Source organism: Solanum pennellii, chromosome 2 (genome assembly GCF_001406875.1).
Source record: "Solanum pennellii chromosome 2, SPENNV200".
Taxonomy (NCBI): domain Eukaryota; kingdom Viridiplantae; phylum Streptophyta; class Magnoliopsida; order Solanales; family Solanaceae; genus Solanum; species Solanum pennellii.
The window spans coordinates 2,416,323-2,438,600 of record NC_028638.1 but is presented as its reverse complement, the minus strand read 5'-3'; positions in this window follow the sequence as shown (position 1 = coordinate 2,438,600).

Below are 22,278 nucleotides of genomic sequence, written 5' to 3'. Positions count from 1 at the left end.
ATGTCGTGTGTGGCATGCATCATCGCCTTTCGACAGCACACACGGTAGGACGATATCAGACGTGGCATTCCACCATGGCCGTAGGACAACCCACACGGTTGTACACGTGGAATGTGGCATGCCACCATGGTGCTTGGATTGACACACGGTCGGACCACGTCAGGAGTGACATGCCCACGTAGCTTTTGAACAACACATACGGTCGGACGATGTTAGTTGTGGAATTCCATCAATGCCCTTGGACATCAACCACGGTTGGAGAACGTCAGGCATGGCATGTCATCATAGCAATTAAATAACACACATAGTCGAATGACGTCGCGCGTGTCATGCAATCATCACCCTTGGACAGCAGAAGAACGAACGATATCAGGCGTGGCATGCCGTCATCTCCTTTGGACAACATACACGGTCGCACGACGTGACGCGTGGCATGCCATTATTTCTCTTGGAAAGCACACACGGTAGGACGACATCGGGTGTGGCATATCCGCGTAGCCATTTGACAACACACATAATTAGACGACATCGGGCATGACATACCATCGAAGCCCTTGGACATCACTCACGGTCGAACGATATCGGGCGTGGCATGCCATCATCGCCCTTGATTACACACACGGTCACACAAAGTCAGGCGTGGCATACCCTCATCGCCCTTGGATAGCACACACAGTCAGATGATGTCGGGTGTCATATTCCATCATGGACTTTGGACAACACACACAGTCAGATGATGTCGGGCGTCGCACGCCACCATGGCCTTAGAACAGAATCACAGTCGGACAACATCGAGCGTGGCAATGCCATTATTTCCCTTGGACTATACATATGGTCAGATAACGTCGGGTAAGGCATGCAATCATCGCCCTTGTACAACACATGTAGTTGGACGACGTCGGGCATGGCATGCCATCTTAGCCCTTAGACAACACACACGGTTGGATGACGTCGGTCATGACATGTCATCATAGCCATTGGACAATGCACATGGTCGTACAACGTTGGACGTGGCATGTCATCATCGCACTTGAACAACACACACAGTCAGACCACATCGTGCGTGGCATACCATAATTGCCCTGGGAAAGCACACATGATAGGACGACGTCGTCCATGGCATGCCAAAGTATCCCTTGGATAACACACACGGTCGCACGATATTAGGTGTGGCATGCCATCATATCCCTTGGACAACACACAAGGTCGGACGACGTCGGGCATGACATGTCATCATATCCCTTGGACAACACACACGGTCGAATGACATCGGGCGTGGGATGCCATCATCACCCTTGGACTGCACACAAGGACGAACAATATCAAGCTTAGCATGCCATCATAACCCTTAAACAACACACACGGTCAGACTACATCAGGCGTGGCATGCAGTCATTGCCATTTGGCAGCACATACGGTCAGACAAAGTCAGGCATGGCATGCCCGCGTAGCCCTTGGATAGCACACACGGTCGTAAGACATTGGGCGTGTCATTCCATCATAGCCCTTGGACACAACACACGATTGGAGGACATTGGGCATGGCATGTCATCATAGCCCTTGGATAAAATACACGGTCGGATGACGTCAGGCGTGCCATGCAATCATCGCCCTTGGATTGCACACATAGATGGACTATGTTGGGGGTGGCATGCCATCATGGCATTTTGAAAATACACACAGTTGGAAGACGTGGAGCATGGAAAGCCATCATGGTCCTTGGAAAACACACATGTCAGAAGACGTCGGTCGTGGCAAGCCATCATCTCCCTTGGACTGCACGCATGGTCGGACAACGTTGGGCGTGGCATGCTATCATTTCCCTTAGAGTGCACACACGAAAGGAAGATGTTGGGCATGGCATGTCATCATCGCCCTTAGATAACATACACAGTCGGACGACATCGAGCGTCGCATGCAATATGTCCATTAGACAACAGACATGGTCGGATGATGTCGGGCGTGGCATGCCATCGTAGCCCTTGTCAGCACACACATTTGGACGACGTTGGACGTGCCATGATATTATGGCCCTTGGATAGAAAAATCATTCAGATGACGTCGGCCATTGCATGCCATCATGGACCTTGGACGGGACACACGCTCGGAACATGTTGGGCTTTGCATCCCCGTGTAGCCCTTGGACAGCACACACGGTCAGACGACGTCAGGCATGGGTTTCCTTCATAGCCATTCGATAGTACACATGGTCAGATAACATCAGGCATGACATGTCATCATTGCCATCTGACCGCACATGCGGTAAAACGACGTCGGAAACTGCCATCATCGCCCTTGGACTGCACACACGAACGGATGATGTCTCGTGTGGCATACCTTCATCGCCCTCGGATAACACACACCATCGTACTACATCGGGCATGGTATGCCATCAAAGCCCTTGGACAGGACACACGTTCAGACGACGTCGGACGTGGCATGCCATCATGGCCGTTGGACAAGACACACGATCGGATAACGTTACACGTGGCATGCCAGCTTATCCCTTTGAGACCACACACGGTCAGACGATGTTGGGCGTGGAATGCCATCATCGCTCTTGAACTTCACACACAAAAGGACGATGTCGAGTGTGGCATGCCATCATCACCGTTGGACAGCACACAAGATCAGACTATATCGGGTGTGGCATGCCATCATCGCCCTTGGATAGTACACACGGTCGAAAAACGTCGGGTGTGGCATGACATCATTGCACTTGGAAAGAACAAATGATCGGACGACGTCACGCGTTGCATGCCATCATCTCCCCTGGACTGCACACACGGTCGGACGACATCGGATGTGCCATGCCACCATCGCTCTTTGACTGCACACACAGACGGGTGACGTCGGGTGTGGCATGTCGTCATCTCCCTTGGACAACATACACAGTCAGATGATATCGGGCGTGGCATTCTATCAAGGCCGTTGGACAGCATACACGGTCGGATGATGTCGAGCTTGGCATGCCATCGTAGCTATTGTACATCACACATGGTCGGACGACGTCGGGCGTATCATAACATCCTTTCCCGTGGACAGCACAGTCGTTCAGACAACGTCAAGCGTGGCATACCAGCATCTCCCCTGGACTGCACACACAGTCGGACGACTTTTGGTGTGCCATTCAATTATCACCCTTTGACCGCACACACGAAGACCTTGGGTGTTGCATGACACCATTGCCCTTAGATAGCACACTCGGTCGGACGATGTCGTCAATGGCATGCCATCATGTCCCTTGGATGATACATACGGTCAGACGACATCGGGCGTGTCATACCCGCATATCCCATGGACAGCACACATGGTTGGACGACATCAGGCGTGGATTTCCATCATAGCCCTAAGAAAAAACACATGGTCGGATAACATCAGGCATGACATGTAATCATAGATATTGGACAATACACATGGTCGGGCGACATGCCATCATCGCCCTTGGACTGCACATACGAAAAAACGATGTCGCGCGTGGCACGCAATCATCACCCTTGGAGAACACACAAAATCGGAGTATGTCGGGCGTGGCAAGCCATTAAAGCCCTTGGACAGCACACATAATCGAAAAACATCCGACGTGGCATGCAGTCATGGCCGTTGGACAGGACACATTTTTGGATGACGTAACGCGTGGCATGCCGGCGCAGGCCTTGGACAGCACACGCAGTCGAACGACATTGGGCGTGGCATTCCATCGTCGCCCTTGTACTACTCACACGAACGGATGATGTATGGAGTTTCATGCCATCATCGCCCTAGGACAGCACACACAATCAGACTACGTCGGGCGTGGCATGGCATTGTCGCCGTTGGACTACACACACAGACAGACCAAGTCGGGCGTGGCATGCCATCATCCCCCTTGGATAACACACACGGTCGGACAACGTCGAGCATGGCATGCCATCATCTCCCCTGGACTTCACACACGGTCGGACGACATCGGGTGATCCCTGCCATGATCTCCCTTGGACTGCACACATGTATGGATGATGTCGGATGTGGCACGCCATCATCGCCATAGGAAACACACAGAGTCGGACGAGGTCGGGCGTAGCATGCCATCATGTCCATTGGACAACACATACGGTCGGACGACGTTACGCGTGTCATGCCATCATCACCCTTGGACTGTGCACACGGTTGGATGACATTGGGCGTGTCATGCCATCATCACCCTTGTACTGTGCACACGGTTGGATGACGTCAGGCGTGGAATTCCATCATCTCCCTTGGACTGCACATGGTCAGATGACGTTGGGTGTGCCATGCCATAATCACCCTTGGACTGCACACAAGCATGGATGACGTCTGGTGTGGCATGACATCATCGCTATTGGACAATACACACAATCGGATGACGGCGGGCTAAAATGCCATCATGGCCCTTGGATAACACACACAGACCGACAAAGAAGGGTGAGGCATGCCATTATCTCCCTTGGATATTATACACAGTCGGACGGTGTCGGGGGTGGCATGTAATCATATCCCTTGGACAACACACACAGTTGGACGACGTCAGGCATGGCATGTCATCATAGCCTATGGAAAGCACACACGGTCGGACAACGTCTGGATTGATATGCCATCTTCACCCTTGGACTGCACACACGAACGGACGATTCCAGGCATGTCATTCCATCATCGCCCTTGCACAGCTCACATGATCCAACGACATCGGGCATGGCATGTCCTTATTTCCCTTGGACAGCATACAAGGTAGGATGACATCGGGCGTGGCATGCCATCATAGCCCTTGAATAGCACACACGAAGGGACGACGTCAGGCGTGCATACCATCATTGCCCTTGGACAACACATAAGGTCGGATGACGTCGGGTAGGTCATGCCATCATCACCTTTTGGCTACACACACGGACAGACAATGTCGGGTATGGCATACAATAATCGCCCTTGGAACACACACAGTTGGACGATGTCTGGCGTGGCATGCCATCTTAGCTCTTGGACAGCACACACTGTTGGACGACGTCGGTCATGGCATGTCATCATAGCCATAGGAAAGCACACATGGTCGAACGATGTAAGGCGTCGCATGCCATCATCGCTCTAGGAGAACACACATGGTCGGTCTACATAGGGCGTGACATGCCATCATCACACTTGGACTGCACAGACGAACGGACGATGTCGGACGTGGCATGCCATATCGCCTTGGGACAGCACACACGGTGGGATTACATCGGTCGTGGCATCCCATCATTTTCCTTTGAAAGCACACACGGTCGGACGATGTTGGGTTTGGCATGCCAGAGTAGCCCTTGGAGAACACACACGGTCGGACACGTGAGGCGTGGCATGCCATCATGTCCCTTTGACAGTACACACGGATGAATGACGTTGGGCGTGGCATGCCATCATATCCCTTGTACAACACACACGATCGGACAACATTGAGCGTGGCATGCCATCATAGCCCTTGGACAGCATTCACAATCAGATGACGTCGAGCGTGGCATGCCTGCTTAGCCCTTGGAAAGCACACATGGTCGAACAACGTTGAGCGTGGAATGCCATCATATCCCTTGGAAAGCACACACGATCAGACGATGTCGGACGTGGAATGTCATCATAGTGATTGGAAAACACATACGGTCGGAGGACGTGGGGCGTGGTATGCCATCATCTCCCTTTTACTAAACTCACGAATGGACGATGTCACGTGTGGCATGCCATCATCGCCGTTATACAGCACACACGGTCGGACTACATCAGGCGTGGCATTCCGTTATCGCCCTTGGACAGCACACACAGTCGGACGAAATCGGGTGTGGCATGCCCGCTTAGACCTTGGAAACAAACATGGTCGGATGACATCTTTCGTGGCACACCATCATAGACCTTGGAATGCACACATGGTCGGATGACATGGGGAGGTACAAGTCATCATAGCCCTTGGACTGAACACACGGTCGGAGGACATCGGTTGTGGCATGCCATCAAACTCCTTGGACAACAAACACGGTCGTACAACGTCGGGCGTGGCATGTCATCATATCCCTTGGACAACACACATGGTCAGAAAACATCGGCTGTGGCTTGCCATCATCGCTCTTGGACTGCACATACGGACAAACGCTATCAGGCAAGGCTTGCCATCATGGGCATTGGAGAACATACACGGTTTGACGACGTCGGGCATGAAATGTCATCATAGCGATTGGACAACATACACGGTCTGACGACGTTAGGCATGGCATGACATCACCGCCCTTAGACAGCATACATGGTCAAAATACATCGGGAGTGACATTCCATTATCGCCATTGAACAGAATATACGGTTGGACAATGTCGGGCACGGCACGCCCGCATAGCCCTTGGAAAGAACACATGGTCAAACGATGTCGTTCGTGGCAGGCTATCATACACATTGGACAACACACACGGTCGGACGACATGGGGAATGACATGTCATCATAGATAGCCCTTGGACAACACACATTGTCGAATAACATCGGGCGTGGCATTCCATCACAGCCCTTGGATAACGCCAACAACCGGACGTAGTCGGGCGTGGCATGTCATCATATCCCTTGGACAACATACACGGCCAGATAACGTCGCCCGTGGCTTGCTATCATCGCCCTTGGAATGCACATACGGACAGACGATATCAGGCTTGGCATGCAATCATGCCCTTGAGAACACACACGGCCGGACGACGTCAGGCATGACATGCCATCATTGACCTCGGACGGTTCACATGATCGGAAAACATTAGGCATGGCATGCCATCATATCCCTTGGATAGCACAGATGATCGGACGACTTCAGGTGTGCTATGCCTTCATCCCCTTGGACTGCACACATGGACGAACAATGTCGGGTGTGGCATACCATTATCGCCCTTAGAAAACACACAGTTGGACGACGTCGGACGTGGCTGTCATGACCGTGGGGCACCCCCTAGAAGTAACACATCGTACTTGACCTCTCGAAAGTCTTATACAATCCCATAGTCATCATTCATTGCATCGACATAGTAAATTTAGCTGGAATTTTAAAACTTTTCATAGCACCTCATATGCTAGAAACTTTAGTTCATATACATACAAAATATAAGTCATAATACATATATAGACTCTAAGTCTCTTTTCCATCTTAGACTCAATAACTTTGGAGTACATTAAGGACAAGTCCCTTGTGACATAATACAAAACTATATATTGCTAAATAGAATTTACAATAGGTACACATGAGGACATCCTTGGACTTAAGGATTCCTTTCTTGAGCTTGGGAAATCACCTATCAAGATCCTCAATCATAGACCTCCTTTAAGCATCCATAAACTACACTTTGTGGTTAAAGTAGAGAAGAATGAGACTAGCACAAGAATGTACTCAGTATGGCAACCATGCAAAAATATGCATTTAAAAGGGACATTTTCTTTGAAATCATACTTCATGCCATTTTGAGTAAATCATTATAAAACCTTTATCAATAACATATATATATTTTCATACTTCATAGAAACACAATCAAAGTCTAAACATCATACAAAAACACATACCGTCATAGAAGGATGATATCACATAGACATAGTTAAGTCAAGACCTTGATCCTATAGTCAACAAGATCAAAATAATGCATAAAGACTGCTATCATGCACATCTTCATAACAAGTAGAAAAAATACTACAATGTCATGCATAAGGAACACATACATAGTGACATGCATTAGAACTCCTTCCTAGAACTTCCTAAGGAGCTACTTGTTCAATGTCTAGATGGGTTCATTACTTCCACCTATACGAAGTAACTTCCCTTAAGTCATTCTATTTAGGGTCCTAGTCATTAACTTCCATTGTCCATTTTACATTGGGGAAGCTATATCCTTAACCGACATAGACCATGTGATATTAAACATGTGATCCAGTGTCATAGAACCCCACACCGATAAAGGATGGTCTACCGGCCAAAGTAGAACCAAATGAGACATAGCTTTCTAGGTGGAATCCACTAGCTAGTATCCTATGGTGGCAACATAGTTATGGAACTTTGAGGTACATGTGAAAATACTCTTTATGACAAGATTAGGCATTGTAGTTATTCACTTATGGAAACCCTATTTATGCCCATTGAGGCATTGTGGTTATATACCTCATGAGATTTATGGTGACCCACCTTCCTACCATGGGAAGGTACACAAACTCATTTCAAGTTCACTCGGTGCTAAGTTAAGTTCCATTTTATTGAAAACCTTTGTTATATTTTTACTTTATAAATCATAGGTTTAGGAGAGTCATCCCCTCATATGCTTAACTCATAGGTTATCGATGAAAGTTCATCAACCTAAATCATGTGAAAATATCCTTTCACATGGACATAGCATATGAAATATCAGTATATCATCATTCATGTGTATGAGTGTATACATATATGTGAGCAAACCTTTCACGTAACACATAATGTCACACATGTTCATATATCAATTCATGAGTCTATAGACATAACTATATGAGCAATACTTTCATACAAACCCACTAGGACACTATGCACATTCATACTTCATCCTTTCATATACATCATATTGATAACATGTTCATATATTCATCTTTCATATACATAGAAACCAAACCTAGGAACTATCCTATCATGATAAACATGTGCAATGTATAGACAAGGTCCCATACCCTTGCCCATACTATTACACCTATCAAGTCATCCTAGCAAGGAATTCGTAACATACTTCACATACATATACTTTACATGCATAGTAGTGGACTCTAGTGAATATGAAAACTACCTTTAATTTAGATACAATGACCTATACTACTTGTAACATGCATGTAAGTGAGAGTGTGTGTATATTGACCGACATGATCACAAAATGGCTATCAATTACTCCTTGAGTAAGCCACCCTCTTAGACCACATTATACTTCCAAGAGCATAGCACACATCACATAATAGCATAGGAGGCAAGACAGTGTGAACATTATAATCAAGGCTCCTAACTTTAGCTATTTACACTTTCATATAAGGGGTACATGGGTAAGGGCTATTAACCCTTTTAACACATCAATGTCACCACCTATAAAAAACCCTAAATTAAATATACGCATGTCATACAATAGCCACACAACCTAGATCACAACTTGATAGGAAGATAGGCACAATTACATCATAAACTGATCATCTAAATCTCTAAATCATATTATTCATCAATTTAACTTCAAGTCCATGGTCAACACATATATAATGACAATAATATAAACACCGCCACCATAAGTGGACCATAGCACACAATGCCATACAAGGCTTCATCAACATTTCTATAAAGAAGTAGAGAAGTAGAAGAGTAGAGAGAAGAAGCATTCTTACCAATTTCTCACCCTTTCATCATCATTGATAAATACACCATATTCATAAATAAAACACATTTATGGCAGTAGATAAATGTACTTCAAACATATAAGAAACCATGTACAAGTCGCTACAAGATTATACTATAATATAATACAACACATCAACATACTAGGAAAGTAGAATAACATAGAGTATTAGCTAATTTCCCTTTCATTGATTTAGATCATATTTCATACATATTATGAGTCTAAAACAGTATATAAACCTACTTTTAACCATATTGAAATCATAATTACATACCCTCAAGATTAATGTTACAACATAGGCATTTAGGCTTATTGATTTGCTAAAGTATGAAAGACTTTACCAATACAATGAACTCTCTAAGTCTCTAATCATCATTCATATTTTATAAACAATACACTCATTAGGAAGTAGATAATTTGGTGGGAGATCAAGAAGAAACCATGCTTGATATAACAACAACTCAAGATCCATCACACACTTAGGTTTTTTACTTCATAGCCTAAAGGAATCTAGATCAATTCATGCAAGACTTTCTTAGATTGTTCATTAAGTATTTATGCACACAAAATTCATCAATTATATCACCCCTAAACAGTAGCTACATCAGTTCATACATAATCAAAACCTTACACAACCGATCCCACAAACGACTTCAAGATAACATGTAGAAACATAGGCTATTCATGTTCAAATCTTCATATATATATCATCATGGACTGATCATCATCAATTCACCATATATTAACGTAAATAAAAATAAACACAAGCAATCGAACGTAAGAGAATCACCATCTAATCAAGAACAAGACATAATCACAAAGCCCATGCAAGAGCTAAACCAAATTTTGAAGGAACATGGGTTCATCATGCATTTGTAGTGAAATCACGTTCAAATAATTGTATTAACTTCAACTCATCATGATTTAATCATTAAAAATGTTTTGAGAAAGAACCCATGGCTAGATTGGAAGATTGGAAACTTGATCATAAGATTTCTTTGAAAAACATTGAGAATGTCTCTCTAGATGAAAACATAACTACAGATGAAGATCACCATACCTTTGTCTAGTTGAAAACCTCTTAAACTTGATTATTCATCCATGGAAAACCCAGCTTGAATCTGTTCTTGAGCATCACCAACAATGGTTGTTTCTAGAGAGAAAATTTTTGAAGGGAAAGGTTTCAATCTTGTGAGAGGATTCTAGAATGGGGTGATTACGTTTTTGATCACTTATATACACCCACAATCACTTAAATAACCCCCTAATAGTCAGGTTAAGACGTGGGGTGAATTTTCCATTAACACCTTTAATGAAACAGACACAGGTTGCAAGTTGCATGCCTCCCGTGACGAAGGCAGGGATGGGGCATCACAGCCACGACGGACCGTCACAGGTCTCCGTCGTGGGGTACTTCATTGGACACTGCCCAGGCAGTGTCTTAGGCAGCTTTGGGTCTTTCTTTTGGGGACTCTTGTGGGGCCCTTTAGAAGTCGTACCCAAACGTTTCCAACATGATTATCGACCTTAACAAGTTATAGACATTCCACATCAATTTCATCCACAAAAAAACATATAGGACTTCCAAATAGCCTTGGCCCCGACATGACATACGATGAACGTCTTTGGGGCTATCTTTCAAACGCCTTGGACGTTCTTGTGCGTTTGACCTTCAAACTTCATGAAACTTTATATAACAACATTAAACACTTATTAGACCCATTTCATGCAGATTTAGGCATGCACAGAACTATGAGACACATAAGCGACAAGTTGTCGAACGTCTTTGTCGTCCATTGACGTTCGACTTCCAAATCACTTCAAACATTGTGCACTGACTCTAAACCATATTATAAGAAATTTTCGGACCTTTGAAAATCATGAAGCACCCATAAACATATAGAACCACATATAAGCATCTAGGTTACTTAGTCATCGAACGTCTAAGTCGTCCCTTAACGTTCGACTTTCAATACCTCTAATATTTTAACTACAACCCATATATTATATTTTAATCATATTTAGGACATTATAACTTTAACAAAAACATGTTAGGCTCTAGACGCCTTATCTAATTTTCGATGTCTTACAGTGGCATGCCATCATGGCCCTTGGATAGTACACACGATCGGACGACGTCGGGCATGGCATGCAATCGTCTCCCTTTTACAGCACACACGAACGGACAATGTCGGGCGTGTCATGCCATCATCTTTCTTGGATAGCACACACGGTCGGACTACATCGGGCATGGCATTCCACATTGGCCTTTTGACAGCACACACGGTTGGATGATGTCAGGCGTTGCATGCCACCATGGCCCTTGGACAACACAGGGTCTAAAGACGTCGGGTTTGGCATGCCATCTTCTCCCTTGCACTGCACACATGGTCGGAAAAGTCGGGCATGGCATGCCATCATCGCCCTTGGACTACACACAGAGATGGACTACGTCAGATGTGTCATGTTGTGCCACCATTGCCATTAGACAACACACATTGCCGGACAATGTCGGGTGTGGCATGCAATTATATCCCTTGTCAGCACATACGGTCGGATAACGTCGGACATTGCATGTCATCATGGACTTTGGACAGCACACACGGTCGAACAACGTCGGACGTGGCATGCCATTATGGCACTTGGACAAACACACGGTCCGACTACGTCGGGCATGGCATGCCCGCGTTATCACACCAGGATTCTAGAATCCAAATGCAACCGACGTCGTTAACCTCTCAGAGGTCACAGACAAGCCTCTTCTTAGCTTTTATGACAATCATACAGTTAATTTGATGGAAAACTTAAAACATTTTAAAACATAATGAAGTATACATAGATTTCGTATAATTACTGCATAAGATTAATATGCTATGGCTCAAACTAAGCAACCATATATCAATAGATTAAACAAATGAAAGGATGGAACATAATAATAATAATATTTTGCCAAATCGGCCTTATTAGAAACACTTAAACAAATGTTTGAAAGTAAATGCTAAGGACAGAAGCCACTAGCTATATCGAATGTACTATGCTAGAATAATAAATATAGCATCCTCGAACTCAAGAGGACCTACCAAAGTCTGGAGATCGCTAGCCCAAACTGCTTTGTCGAGTCTACAATCTAGAACCTGCGCCTATAAAAATAGTAATAATATATGGGGTTAGTTAACACTTGTAATAAGTATGGTTGTATGCACATAAATACATAAGGACTATGCATGATCAAGAAAAGCTCTTCCTACAACAACATCCCTTTTCTTGAAAGTGAAGTCATTAGGCTTTCTTAATTCGTTATTTTTGAATCATGGTATGAATATGAAATATTTTAATGCATTCAAAGAACATTGCTCATTTTTTATATGAACATAAGAACTGGTAATCATGAACATAATTTTAAAAAAACATAAATGGAAATTTATGTTTTTGCTCCCTCTAAGCCGAGAGCTTCTTTTTTGACACTTTGATTATTTTTCAGTATATTTCTTGTTGTTTTGTAGTTCAGTGATCTCCTTAATCCTATGTCTTACTTACAAGTGCAATGATTAACAATAGTCCCTTACCTACAATTAATGGAGCAAGTAATCCACATGACTAAGGAAATGATTTGGCTACTCTACTCATGAGTTATACTTCTCATTCTGGGCATGAATATATTTATAAGCCAATCTTTATTGGCTATACCCATTAATATATTATTTGAGGTATATAGATCTTAGGACATATATTCATACTCCAATATTGGCATAAATAACTAAATTGTGAAAACTCCATTCTTATCAACCTTAATGATTGACATTCTTAAGTTCTTGATTTACTTAGTTCACTATGAACTTACGTTTCTACTTCTTTGCTCCGTTGATCACTTTGAACATGCTACTTTCATTCTTTCTTACTATCTTAAAGAAGTCTTTAGCAATACAGGAGTAGATCATGCGAGCTAACATGAAATTCAGTGTCTCCCCCACACCAAAAAGTGGTGGTTCACCGGTTAAGGTGAATCAAGTTCTGTGTCTACCCCACACCAAAGGGGGGTTAACTGGCTAAAGTGAAACCAAGTGAGTGTCTTCCCACACCGAAAAGAGGGGTTCACAGTGAACTGAATAGATACTCTCTTGATCTTTAACCGACATAGATCATGTGAGCTAACATGAAATCTAGTGTCTTCCCCACACCGAAAAGGGATGGTTTCACCGGCCAAAGTGAAACTGCATACTACCTAGCTCTCTTAGGTGGAATCCACTTGCTAGTTCCTATGATGGCAACATAGTTTGAAGACTAGGAGATTTTTGGAGACTCTTATCCACCTTGGTGGAGCCTCATCTCATGAGGCTTACATGTGCTTGCACAATATCATTGCTAGTCTATCGGTGCTTTGCTCAATTTCTTTTTCTTTATAACTTTTATAGTTGACTCAAACACTATGGAAGCTTTCTTCTAGTTATGAGGTTTACTTAAATCTATGGATGACTAGTCATCCCTTTCTTTGCTTGATGAATATGAATTTAGGTCTTACATTATCATCATGGTGCGACTAAGACTTATATCACAGACTCTGGCACCCATTTATGTGAGTATTTTTGACGTAATAGATTAAGTGTAATTGAGCCTTATCTCACTTTTTTTAACACTATATATTATGTAAATTTCATAACTTAAGCTATTATTTACTTCTTTACTCACCTTAACTTGTTCGACATTCATTGGTAGGTTTGTACAATTCTCTATAAAAGTTAAACTACTCATACAATGCTATTGCGTTCACAAGTTTGTGGGGATAGGGTATGTTGGGACTTTTTCCCATAGATTGATATATACTATATTATGATTTCATTGATGTAGAGATTGGTATGACTTTACATGTTTTGGAAATAATATGTTGGACATAGTTTTGCTAGCCAATATGTTGGCATAAATTACAATTTCATAGATACTTGTAATAACGATGTCACTAGCCATTCCAATCACTTCATAAATACATTAGAATAAAATATCACGCTAAACAAGCCAACTTTTAACCTTATATTAGCGTATGAGACAATTCAATGAATACTTATAACAATTTTATCTTTTCGAACACAAGTAGGCATTACAACGTTTAACATATATGTAGATAACACCCTAAGTACGTGGATCTAACATGTATCATTCATTCGACAATAAAATCATGGAAACATACACATAATAATTATTTAACACCATATACCAACAACATGCTCAAAATTCACATCATATAACTTGCAAGAATCAAAAATCGGGAGAACTAGGGAGATGAAAATGTGATTCATTGGGAACAACCCTAGTTTAGATATTCTTGATAGCAAAAACGTTTGAAAAGACTCTTTGAGAAATAATTCTAGGATATAAAATTATACCTTATTGTAGAATTAAATCTACGAATATCACCTTGCACTTAGCACGAGAATCGTGAAGAACTTGCTCAAAATTGCCTAGGGTTCTTTACGGTTTTCTCATAGCCTACCGGTCTTATGGTTTTGATGAATAAAGTGAGTCTAAGTATCTAAGAACTGAATGTTAAATAATTCAACTTATACTATATAACTTAATTAAAATACCTAAATTATCTAATTACCAAAACGCCCTTCCTAAATTGACTAGAATTGAAAGAACACTTGACTAAACCAAAATCTAGAAATTACATAGAGGTTTCGGTTTTTCCAATTTAAATTAATTAATTAAGTTGCTAATTAAATTGATTAGGTGACCTGGGGTAATTACTAAAGTTCCCCTAAGTTGTTAAGACAATAACCAACCCTTTAGACCATCCATGGTTAGGTACTAGGATGTTTCTTAGTTAGTTACTTGTCTAGTGTAAGGATATCATTTTGACAATTTAAATTGATTAAATAAGTTGGTAATTTAATTGATTAGGTTACCTAGGGTAATTACTAAAGTAACCTTAAGTCGTTAGGACCATAACTAACCCTTTGGACCATCCTAGGAATGGTACTAGGATGTTTCTTTGTTAGTTATATGTCTGGCGTAAAGATTTTAATTTGACCATTTAAATTAATTAATTAATTTTATAATTAAATTAATTAGGTAACATAGGGTAATTATTGAAGTACCCTTAAGTCTTTAGTACCATAACTAACCCTTTGGACCATCATAGGTTAGCTACTAGGATGTTTCTTAATTAGTTCCTTGTCTACGAGTCACCCGATTAGGTCATAAATTGTCGGGTCCCTTTGTTAGTTATTTTTGGTTTGTCTTAGCTTATTTAGTTAGATAAGTCAGATATTTATAGCTTAGGACCACTTAGGGAGTTTGGCCCCACGTGGTCTGATCCGAACACGCGCCCTGTTCCCAACCGCCCTAACTGAATAAGTTACTTGTCCCTTGGCCAGTTGCACACGTGTTGCGTGTACTTTCCTAACTAACTATTCTTGAGGGTTCATTTGGGATTTTTACTTATTTTCCCAAGGATCCTCACTGTCCTTGGGCACTGATTCATCTACATGATCCTTTTAAGTGATCATGTGCTATGGTACTAGGTTTGACACCTGGATGCCCAATACACTATTTTATAAGGGTTGGAATATTAATTTTAGCTTTGGGTATTCATTGGAGGTGAAATTTCCTAAACAAGCTTGAATATGGGCATTTTAACCAAATTGTATTTTAAGTTATTCTTTTAATTGAATTGAAATTGGCCAACACCCTTAAGCCAATATTCTCTAACATGCCCAATATTACTCAATATTGAGCATTGGGATGACTATGTACCCCAATACCCATTCTTAAAACTTAATGGACTCCTCACTAGACATGTGTATTTTTCTGGAATGTTACATGCGTAGCCTTCGGACAGCACACACGGTCAGATGACTTCAGGTATGGCATTCCATCATAGCCCTCGGATATCAGACAAGGTCGGACAACGTCAGGCATGGCATGTCATCATAGCCATTGGATAGCATACACAGTTGGACGTCTGGCATGACATGCCATCATCACCCTTTGACTGCACACACGAACGGGCAATGTTGGGTGTGGCATGCCATCATCTCCCTTGAACAACACACACAGTCGAACGACGTTGGGCGTGGCATGCCATCATTTCCCTTGGACAGGACACACGGAAGGACGATGTCGGAGATGGCATGATGGCTTAGCCCTTTGACAACACACACGATCGGACAACATCGGGCTTGACATGTCATCAAATCCCTTTGACAGCCCACACGGTCGAACAACGTTGGGCGTGGCATGCCATCATCGCCATTGAACTGCACACATGGACTGACAAAGTTTGGTGTGGCATGGCATCATCGCCCATGGATAGCACACATGGTCGGACAACGTCTATCGTGGCATACTATCATAGACTTTAGACGGCACACACGATCGGATGACGTCAGGAGTGGCATGCCATCATCTCCCTTGGACTGCACACACGGTCGGACGACATCGGGTGTGCCATGTTATCATCGCCCATGGACTGCACACACAGACGGGTGACTTCAGGTGTGGCATACCATCATCGCCCTTGCACTAGACACACAATCGGACGACGTCGGGCATGGCATGCCATCTTAGCTCTTGGACAGCACACACTGTCGGACGACGTCGGTCATGGCATGTCAACATAGCTATTGGACAGCACACACGGTCAGACAACGTTAGGCATGGCATGTCATCGTCGCTCTTTGACAGCACACGTGGTTGGACTACATCGGGTGTTATATGTTATCATCACCCTTAGACTACACGCACGAACAGATGATGCCGGGCATGACATTCCATCATCGCCCTTGGACAGCAAACACGGTTGGACTACGTCAGGCGTGTCATATCATCATTGCTCTTAGAAAGCACACACGGTTGGATGACGTCGACTGTGGCATGGTAGAGTAGCCCAAGGACAGAACACACATTCGGATGACATCGTGCGTGGCATTCCATCATAGCCCTTGGACAGCACATACGGTTGAACAACGTCAGGCTTGGCATGTCATCATATCCCTTGGACAACACACACGGTTGGACGATGCGTGCGTGGCATGCCATCATCGCCCTTGGACTGCACATACAAACGAATGTACAATATCAGGAGTAGCATGCCATCATGGCCCTTGGAGAAAACATACGGTCGGATGACGTCGGGCGTGGCGTGCCATCATGGCCCTTGGACAGTACACATGATCGAACAACGTCGGGCGTGGCATGCCATCATATCCTGTGGACAACTTACACAAACAAACGACGTCGGGCGTGGCATGCCATCATAGCCCTTGGGCAGCACACACAGTTGGACGACGTCGGTTGTTCCATACCATCATCGCCCTTGGACTGCACACATGGACGGACGACACGAGTGTGGTATATAGTCATCGCCCTTAGATAACACACAGTCTGACGACATCGTGTGAGATATTCCATCTTATCTCTTGGACATCATACAGTGTCGGACAATGTCTGTCATGCCATGTCATCATAGCCATTAGACAGCACACACGACCGGACGATGTAAGGCGTGGGATGCCATCATCTCTCTTGGAAAGCACACATGGTTGGATTACATCGGGCGTGACATGCCGTCATCACCCTCATACTGCACACACGAACGGACGATGTCGGGCGTGTCATGCCATCATCACCCTTGGACAGCACATGGTCGGACTACGTCGGGCGTGGCATGCCATCAATACCCTTGGACAACACACACGGTCGGACGACGTCGGGTGTGGCATACCAGATTAGCCTTTGGATAGCACACACGGTCGGACGATGTCGGGCATGGCAATCCATTATAGCCCTTGGATAGCACACACGGTCGGACGACATCGGGCATGGCATGTCATCATATTCCTTGGACAGCACACAGTTGGACGACGTTGGACATGGCATGCCATCATCGCTCTTTGACTGCACATACGGACGGACGATATCACGCATGGCATGCCATCATGGACCTTGGAGAACACACACGGTTGGACGATGTCGGGCGTGGCATGTCATCATGGCCCTTTTATAGTACACATGATCATACAATGTCGGGCTTGGCATGCAATCATAGACCTTGGACAATACACACAATCAGATGACTTCGGGCGGAAGATGTTGTTCATGGAATGCGATCATAGACCTTGGACAGCACACACGGTTGGACGACATGTAGCGTGACATGTTATCATATCCCTTGGATAGCATACATGGTCGGACGATGTCGGGTGTGGCATGCCATTATCGCCCTTGGACTGCATACACAGATGGACGATGTCGGGCATGCCATGCTATCATCGCCCTTGGAAAGCACACACGGTCAGACGACATCGGACATGGCATGCCATCATGGCCCTTGGACAACACACATGGTCAAACAACATCGGGCGTGGTATGCCATCATAGCCCTTAGACTTCATTCATGGTCGGACGACGTTGGGCGTGGCATGCCATCATCGCCCTTAGACTGCACTCGAGGATAGACGAGGTCGTTTCTGGAATGATATCATGGTCCTTCGATAGCACAAAAGATCGCACGACGTTGCGCATCGCATGCCACCATGGCCCTTGGATAAAACACACGGTCGGACGACGTCGGACGTGGCATGCAATCATGGCCCTTGGACGGACTCACGGTCGGATAACGTTGGGCGTGGCATGCCCGCATAGCCCTTGGACAGCACACACAATCGAATGATGTCACGCGTCATATTCCATTATAGCCCTTGGATAGGACATACGGTGGGACATGGAATGTCATCTTAGCCATTGGATAACACACATCGTCGAACTGCGTCGAGCGTGCTATGTCATCATCACCCTTGGATTGCACACACGAACGGACGATGTTGGGCGTTGCATACCATAATGGCCCTTGGATACCACACACGGTCGGACGATGTCAGTCACGACATGCAATCATTTCCATTGGACACCGCACACGATAGAACGGCGTCGGGTGTGGCATGCCCGCATAGCCCTCGGACAGCACACACGATCAAACGACGTCGTGTCTGACATGACATCAAAGCCCTTGGACAGCACACACGGTCGGATGATGTCGGTCGTGGAAAGTCATCATAGCCCTTGGGCAATGCACATGGTCAAACGATCTCGGGTGTGGCATGCCATTATCGCCCTTGGACTTCACACACGGATTGACGAGATCGGGCGTAGCATGCCATCATCACCCTTTCATAGCATATGTAAGACATCGAAAATGACTTAGGTTAATTAGAGCCTAATATGTTGGTCTTGAAGGTCGATGTTCCTAAATAGGTCTATTATATGTTAATGAGGCCGTGTCTGTGAGTTTAGGTGCATCAAAAATCAAACGTCAAAGGACGACCAAAACATTCAACGACTAAGTCACCTATATGCCTCATATGTGGTTCTATATGTTTATGTGTAATTCATGAGGTTTTAAGGTCCTTAAATGAGTTATTATGATGTATATAGGCAGTATATCAGGTTTTGTGAAGTTTGAAGGTCGAACGTCCAAGAACGTCAATGACGTTAGAAAGGTTTGCCTTGAAATGACCTTGTGTATCTAAGCTTAACTCGTATACGGTCATGTTTAGGTTAGAAATGTATGGTCAAAACAACCTCAAGGATCATCCAAGGGTTCTTGATGAAGGACTCAAAATTTGTGCCAAGGCTTCCCAAGACAGCCCATACCATAGAGGCAATCAAAGCCCGATGGGTCAATCGACACCACGTTGGTTGGGTCTCATCTTTTTGAAATTATCCTCGGAAAAAGAGGGACCAAGGACAAAAATCAGTCCCAGAACACAAACAAACAGGATGGTCCGTAGGTTCGCTTTCTTCGATGAAGTCTAATTTTGCGTGCAGTTCACAGTAAGTTGAGGGGTAAGCTTGTAAATTCACCCCACATCCAAATAAGAGTAATGGAGTTTACTTAAGGGAATTTTGGGTATTTTAAGTGTGTATATAAGTTAACATATTGAAGATTTCATTCTTCAAAATCAAAACCCCAAAATCCCTTAGAAATTCATTAAGACTCCATTGAAGTCCATAGTCAAGGAAGAGCTTGCATTGTTGAATTGAGTGGAGATTCTTCATCAATTGAAAATTTTTATTCATTGAGGTATGGTTTTTGATCCCTGAAACTTGTTGAATTCACCAATTTCATGATTCTACCATGGATTCTTGCATTAATTATTTTTAAATGTTTATTAAGGATTAAATTGTTATTGTATTGATGATTTTAACCTAAATAACCTATGAACCCATGAAATTGATGAACCCTAGTTTTTTACTAAGTTATGGGTTACTTGATATTGATCTAATGACTATGAATTATGATGTAGATTTCTATCGGCTATCTAATGATGTAATAATTGTATTCAATTTATATCTAGGTTCTATTAGATTGGTGAATCTTCATTGAATTTACCTAGTTCTGTCACATCCCAAAACCACACCCTAGAAGTTAGGGGCAATCTCGTATTGCAACCATCATAGTTGACCTCTTGAAGGTCTCGTACAAGCCCTTACATATCATTCATCGCATAAACATAGTGAAAAGTAGTAAGGAATTAAAACTTTTCACAAAACATAATTTAGTCGTTAAAAATCACTTTCATATAAAGTCATAGGCAATACGAATATAGAAATACTTAGTCTATGACAATACTTCAATAAGAAACATAAAAGACATATATGCCCTCGAGTAAAATGAGGACATACTTCGACTTCTCTTTAACGTTGCTACGGTCCAATTCTTCACTTCTCAAATGATCTTCACCTACCAACAACTATAGAGATACATAAAAGCATGGATTAGTACAACCACATGTACTAAGTATGGCATAATGCATAAAAATCATGAAAACGGACATTTAGTGCAAATATGCATCTTTTTCATTTAAAAATCACATTATAATCATAAGAACAACATTTCACAATTTAGAAACACATAAAAAAGCATTTAAGCCAAACATCATAAATTTAGAGCCACTTTACAGTAACTCCCTTAACTGTTACAGTGAAGTCCATTCAATGTACAATGAAGTTGATTATCCTCACCTTAGACATCCCTTAGTATGTATTCTTCCCACTTAAAGTTATCCTAAGACTCAGTTAAGCAACACAAAAAGACACCGCCCATACACCCTCTCTAGGCATGCCTAAATGATCCTCAAGACTACTTATAATGGGTCACATACACACTTACAAGACATCAAAACATCAACACATAGATAATATGAGATTCTCCTTCCAAAGGCTATCAAAAGACCTACTTAAGTAAATCAAGAAAATAACTTCCATGATTTACCTGTTCAAGATTATCTAATTAAACATTAAGACTACCTAAGGCTTAGCTCATGTACACATAATCAACCAACTTCCCTAACTAGAGTCATTCTCAAGACTTCCAAAGATAAGACATGAAGAGATCATCCCTTATGCCCTCTTCACACTTTAGATATGGAATCCTTAAGATACTTTAAATTAGGTACTCATTGAAATACATACTTCATAACATAAGTCATTTGTTCATTAGTTAATTAAGAGACTCATACATCTTTGTCTTTGATAAGACCTAGGGACTCTAACTAACACCTTCAAAGCCTATTGTGCAATGTCTAGATAGCATCCCAATACCACCACCTAAACTTCATAGAACTTTCCTAATGCTACTAAGTATCCCACATGATGAGAATAGGAAATAACCGACATCGACCATGATAGAAAGACATGGAATCCGGAGTTATATCCTAATCCGATGAGGTTTTTCTACTTGCCAATGGTAGAACTTTGACACATCCCATATAGGCGCATGGTTAAGGAATATGAAGGGCATGTTTTGTATTCTAGTCTCATTATTTGACTAAAACTACTTCCCTTACCATACTCACTCGTTGCTAGCCTTCATTATCATAGAGTAATTCACATTAAGGTTCAAATAAAGGGGTTCCA